The 6,887-nt window shown below is 41.1% G+C and overlaps 1 non-coding gene across 1 annotated transcript; it reads left to right on the top strand.

Annotated features, from left to right (window-relative positions):
- The first annotated feature begins 1,102 nt into the window (after positions 1–1,102).
- Positions 1,103–1,177, top strand: Trnas-cga (transfer RNA serine (anticodon CGA)). The gene has a single exon. It is a non-coding gene; the product is annotated as a tRNA-Ser (tRNA).
- Positions 1,178–6,887: the final 5,710 nt, after the last annotated feature.

Below are 6,887 nucleotides of genomic sequence, written 5' to 3'. Positions count from 1 at the left end.
CGGGAGCCGCTACTTCTCAATCAAGTAGCTCCTCAATTTGCCTCACAAGGGCTGAGTGCACCCCGCTTGCCAATAGCGCTGGGCATACATGATGGTCCCCATCCAAGTGCTAGCCCAGCCCGACAGCGCTTAACTTCGGTAATCTGACGGGAACCAGTGTTACCACTGTGGCAAGGCCTGTATTAGCTATGATAAAACACACATATCCGCCCTTGTCCATGTTTACTGACGAAGGTGAGTAAAAACATGGAATATTGTGAGATGTTAATCAGCTACACTTCACAAAACAACCTTGTAACTACATCACGCATCAACTCATTCAAATCCAAAAACGCACACATACTTTACAGTACAGCCCTTAGCCTTGTTAGGTACCATACAATATTTTATGAATGCCAGTATAAAAAGAATAAAATAAAAAATTACAAAATCTTCTATCCTAAGAGATCAGTTAACAGTGTACGTAATCATAATACAATTAATAAAGTAGTGCCCCTCAATCAAAAATAGAAAGTCTATAATCGATATTATATTAGAGTGCGGTATCGATGGCGAATATGTCGTGGCTTCTCTGCATGACTTCCTCGTTTTCCTGTGGCTGAGATAGCGGGGGACGGCCCAGTCATCTCGTCGCCAGCGGCCGGCACACACCAATCAGCTGGGGTGTTCCACGTTACTCAAACTAGTAGGTCTCTGAATATATCGAAGTAAGCATTCAGGTTAAACTCGTTCTGTTCATTCAGCAGTAATTCCAGTTTTTTTTTTTTCTGTGCACATAAATCTCCATTTCTTCGAGCAAGTTCATTAACTGTCCCTTTGACGCCCTATGTAACACTTTCATATCACTATCTGTATGTCCTGCCGATCACTATCTATATGTCCTGCCGAAAGTCTTTTTCTGTCCAAATGCGTACCGAAAGCGCTCTTATTATGACTATACCCATGTTCTCCAAAACGAGAGACGTAGACTAAAAAAGATGAACTCGTCCTTTCTCCCAGTAGTGCTAGTCCTGCAAGTTTCGCAGGAGAACTTCTGTGAAGTTTGAAAGGTAGGAGACGAGGTACTGGCGGAAGTAAAATTGTGACGACGGGTCGTGAGTCGTGCTTGGGTAGCTCAGTTGGTAGAGCACTTGCCCGCGAAAGGCAAAGGTCCCGAGTTCGAGTCTCGGTCCAGCATACACAGTTTAAATCTGCCAGGAAGTTTCATCGTCACACATTTCCGACGACTGCAAGAGTTCACAAGTGCGAGAGTCATCGCACAATCAGTTTAACAGCTCGTTCATTCAAGTTGATGACAAGGGTAATATACAGAAGAATGGAAAACAAAATTGAGGATCTGTTAGACGACGATCAGTTTGGCTTTAGCAAATGTAAACGCACGAGAGAGACAGTTCTGACGTTGCGGTCGATAATGGAAGCAAGACTGAAGAAAAATCGAGACACGTTAATAATATTTGTCGACCTGGAAAAGTTTTTTCGTTTGATGCTTATTTCGTGAGATATTTGGCCCGGTCACTATCAATGGACCACCCTATATATAAGCTATTGGGAGAGACGGGTAATATCCAACATGTACAAGAGCCGAGAGGGAATAGTATGAGTGGAAGATCAAGAAAGACGTACTCGGATTAAAAACAGTGTTGAGACAGGGATGTAGTCTTTCACCCCTATTATTCAATAAATACATCGAAGAAGACATTGCTATCCTCACAACGTCTACTGAGTGGAATGAACAATCTACTGAGTACTTAATATGGATTGAGAGTAAATCGAAGAAAGACGTAGAAATGAGAAGTAGCAGAAATGAGAACCGCGAGAATCTTAACATTACGGTTGATGGTCACGAAGTAGATGAAGTTAAGGAGTTCTGCTACCTACGCTGTAAAATAAACACATGGCGGAAGAAGCAAGTGGGATATCAAAAGCAGACTAGCACTGGCAAAAAGGGCACTCTTGACCAAGAGAAGTCAACTAATATCAAACATATGCCGTAATCTGAGGAAGGTATTTCTGAGGATGTACATTCGGAGCACAGAACTGTATGGTAGTGAAACATGAACTGTGGTAAAGCCGGAACAGAACTGAATTGAAGCATTTGAGATGTGGTGCTACAGACGTATGTTTTAAATTATGTGGACTAATTAATTAAGCAATGAGGAGAGCCGGCCGGAGTGGCCGTGCGGTTCTAGGCGCTACAGTCTGGAACCGAGCGGCCGCTACGGTCGCAGGCTCGAATCCTGCCTCGGGCATGGATGTGTGTAATGTCCTTAGGTTAGTTGGGTTTAATTAGTTCTAAGTTCTAGGCGACTGATGACCTCAGAAGTTAAGTCGCATGGTGCTCAGAGCCATTTTTTTTTTTAATGATGAGGTTCTGCACAGAATCAGAGAGGAAAACAATATGCAATACGCGGAAAACACTGACAAGAAGAAGAGAGAGAATGGTAGGACATCTGATAAGACAGCAAGGAATAACTTCCATGATACTGGAGGAAGCCGTAGAGAGTAAAAACTGTAGAGGAAGACAAAGATTGGAGTACATCTAGCATATAATTGAGGACGTAGGCTGCAAGTGATATTCTGAGATGAAAATTGTTGGCACAGGAGAGGAATTCGTGGCGGGCTGCATCAAAACAGTCTGAAGACTGAGGACATAAAAAATAAAATAAATAAATAAAAACATACACGTGGGCGCAATGTTATATGGTAAAACCATTAATGATTGAGCTAATAATGCGACTCATATCTCGGAGCGTAATTTTGTCCTAATTGGAACTGTATAGGTTATCACGCAACCTATTTACTGAGCAAATACAGGAGGCCCATCAACTTCAAACAGAAAGTTAGCAGTGGCTTGCATTAATGCGTCTAGTTTGTTAATTTTTATTTCGCTCATCAGGGAATTGCCAGCCCTCGTAACACATGCACGTCCCGGAATATTAATAAATTGAAACCCACCTACTTGTCTGTTTATGCGAAGAAATGAAAATAATTGATTAAAGAAAGTAATCGCTAATTGTAAGAAAGAAAATATTACGAAATCAGAGGGGTTTGCCAAAACAGAAGCTTTAACGGTTGTGGAATCAACAAAGCTATTAAAAAGTTGCTATTTACTAAAAGAAATAACTTGGAAAGAAGAGTATGCAAACTTATATGAAGTAATTCCTAAGGAAAGGCCAGGAATAATCTGAGTAGTACTAAAAGGAAACAAAACGTTCAACAACCGATGTTACGAAACTTTGTGTAATTGTAGCGAAGAAAGAGATTATCATTTCTCAGTAGTCAGTCTAGTAAGGGTTGCGTTGCGTTGCTGATGTGGAGTTACATTCATCGCTGACTTTAGAGAAGAGATTAGTACTCTTTACACGAAAATATTTAGTCTTCACTTGCTGCATGAATCTTGGAAAATAAAATATTGAGGTCATTATTTGGAGAGCATAACTTTAAGGGTACAGGATTTTGTGAGTATTTAATCTGTAGGTCGGTAAGTCTTATGAAGTAAATCGACGGCGATGTTAATTCTGCGTGGTATAAAAGTACGTAACTCACCGCCATTTAAGTTTGACTTCTATTGAGTTACGAAAAGTACGTAACTAACCGCCATTGAAGTTTGACTCCTACTGCGTTACGAGAAGAAAGAATTATTAGGTATTCAGATATCTAGTCCCAAGACAGGGTTTGTGAATGAAACTAAAATTATTTAGAAACACAGTATTCTCATACTGACGGCGAAAATTTATGTCAACAGGTTACGAGAAGATTTATTTTTCACTCGTATGCTATTATTCTTGAGTACTTAGGAAATCACTAGACGAACTATGTATGTGTTGAACCGTTATATGGGCTCAATTAGTTTCGAAAGTTAAGCATACAAAAAGCTAAAATCAAATTAACAACGGTCATTGAAATAGCTGGACTGCAGGGGCCATCGCATGGCAGACTTTTGTGACCTTCTATTAGAAAAGCAGTCAGTACGAGATTAGAGTTCCGCTCTTACTGCAGTAGTACGTGCGAGCGCTACATTTGATGTTGGCGCCGTTGGTACTGAAGTGCAGCGTTGTGTATTTACAACTGCCTCAATTAACACAATTTTGGGATAGTATAATTTTATCTCAACACGAAGTCTTGTGGAGCCCAATCCACTGTGACTAACGTTGGCAATCTCGCGTGGGTAATGTGAGTAGTCCAAGACACAACACGAGCTATTAGTAGTGGAGGCCGAAGCGCTACATCTGGCGTAGACAATTTGTTCATTAGATTAGGCACTGTTAAGGTGGAAGCCCTTTCTGTAAGTAATGGTTGTCAACCAGTCATTGAACATTCTGCGTGGTAAGCTCGGTAGAACTGTTATCTAATAAGACACATGCCCGCCATAATACGTTACACAACGCATACAAACATATATTGTTAATGGTTGCGTATGTACTGATCCTGTTACAAATAAGGCAAAGAATAGCTGGTATTCAGTGTGAATCCTTAAAAAGGTCAACGACCGACAGATGGACCTAATCGTTTACCGGACGTCCGAGCAGAGTGTTGCTCTCACTATTATACAAATGTTGCGGAGTACATTCTCTTGTAAGTTACTACCTTCTGAAGGTTCTAATGACACCAACGCTATTAACTGACTTTTAACTGTAACAAATCGCACTAAGGACAATGTTTTCTGATTTATCTTTAAAGCGTCTTTGTCTCGCTGTCTTTGTCTTGAAACGGCATACTTTCATAACATGCAAGATACAATTGAAAATACTTGAACCAACAATGTGACGCTTCCGGTCATGTTATTACAGGAAATCTTCCCATTAAACGACGGGTTTACGAGAGATCCACAATCCTAAATTTGCTAGAGCTTTGTAACAGCATGTATTCATGGGATGTAAGTTATAATATACAGCCCACTGAAAGCGGTAGGGAGATGGTCCTGAAGCAATATACCTTTACTTAAATTTAAACAAATCAGTTTATTTAAATAACCAAAATTTTTCAAAAGCGTAATTAGTGGCAACTGCTCGACCAGCATGCAACTGCACTTACTGAAAGCAAGTGGTAGCAGTGTTTAAAGGAATAATGGATCACAAGTAACGAAATTTAAATACAAATTAACACAATAAACGAAGCAGCAACTGACCATGAGGGTAATATTACAAATTACTGAAAGCAATTGGTGGTGGTCTTTAAAAGACTAGTTAATGAAGTAAACATATCAGCAGCTGAGCAGCATATTCACGGTACCACTTAGAGAAAGGTGGTAGAATTTAAAAGACTAACACAATAAACAATTCAACGGTTTGCCACCAAATTTACAGTTCCACGTACAGGACGCCACTGGGCCACAGTTTAAAAGAGTAATAACCAGCTGGCGGCAGAATTTAAATAACTTATTAATTCAGTAAAAAAAGCTGCAACTGCTCATCATGATTACAGTTACAATTATAGAAAGCCACTGGCAACGGAATTTAAAAGAATCGTAACCAACTGGTGACAGAAATTAATGTCAATAGAAAAGCAGCAAATGCCAACCAGGGTTACAGTCACATTTATAGAAAGCCACTGGCAGCAGGATTTAAAAGAGTAACAAGCAACCGGTGGCAGAATTTAGTAAAAGTGATCCAATGAAATAATCAAACACAATTGCCATTTAAAAGGAACACACCATTAAACTGAAGGTGAAATCTTATTCAGAGCGGGCAGTCTAGGAAAATATCGGAGCACTATGACTTCCTTCCTTTTTTCCTTTTATAATGAAAAAGGAGCAGTGCACACCTTCATCTGGAGAACGCTAAATTCCGTCTGTAAGATGGGACGCAGGTGGTAATGCAACCAAATCCAAAGCAGAAATATGACTAGACTAAACGACTGGCCAGCCTAAGTAGCACTGTTTATGGACAGCAAAGCTTTTAGTACCAAGTGATTCATATATTTCAATAGAGGCGTTACTAATTGTATGTTGGCCCAGGTTCCTGAGTCTAGGATTACACAAAATGAAGAGACAGAATTACAAGATCCCTTTCATGAGGCACAGATGAACAATCAAAATAAGTTTATAAGTTATTTGTAAACATAACAGACCGCCTTGAAGCTAAGTGACCACTCGTCCACACATGGTATCAACTAGATCCGAATAGGCCTCGGGAGGCCCAATGGTACCGCCGACCGCCATGTCATCATCAGCCGACAGACGTGACTGGATGCAGATATGGAGGGACATGTGGTCTGCATGACGCTCTCCCGGCCGTTGTCAGTTTTCGTGATCGGAGCCGCTACATCTCAGTCAAGTATCTCTTCAGTTACCTTTACAAGGGCTGAGTGAACCCCTCTTGCCAACAGCGCTCGAGAGACCCGGACGGTCACCCATCCGAGAGCTAAACTAGCTGGCAGGGCTTAATTTCGGTGATCTGACGGGAACCGGTGTTACCATTGCGGCAAGGCTGTTAGCGCACATGTTACAATAAAGAACAATATATAAGGCCTTAACCACTATGCCAGTGAGGTGGCTTAAGTTACACACGGCTTTGCCATTTAAGGAAGGGCCACATTAACACATCCGAACACGACCTAGAGTCTCCATTGATGTCGCAAGATTAATAACATCCAAGTGGTAGGAAATCACTCAGTACTCAGCCTAACGTAACTAGCGCACTGATTCTGCTGTGCTTCTGACACGTTTTGGGTAACCAGGACGAGAAACAGACTGGCTGATCAGAAAACGCAGTAACAATTGTCAAAAAAATGCTCACCGTAATTTCTGAGGATCGTCGCGAGAGTCAACAGAAGTCCCAGACTGCTACCCAGCGAGAATCTTCGCCGTGCAGCTGTCGCTCGATAACCAACAGGCCATAATCCACAAGCTGCCCTTTTGACCAATGATCCGAACTTGAATGACAAGT

This window comes from Schistocerca serialis, chromosome 5 (assembly GCF_023864345.2).
Source record: "Schistocerca serialis cubense isolate TAMUIC-IGC-003099 chromosome 5, iqSchSeri2.2, whole genome shotgun sequence".
In the NCBI taxonomy this organism is placed as follows: Eukaryota; Metazoa; Arthropoda; class Insecta; order Orthoptera; family Acrididae; genus Schistocerca; species Schistocerca serialis.
The sequence above is the reverse complement of the archived record's forward strand: the minus strand, read 5'-3'. Positions and strand labels throughout refer to the sequence as shown.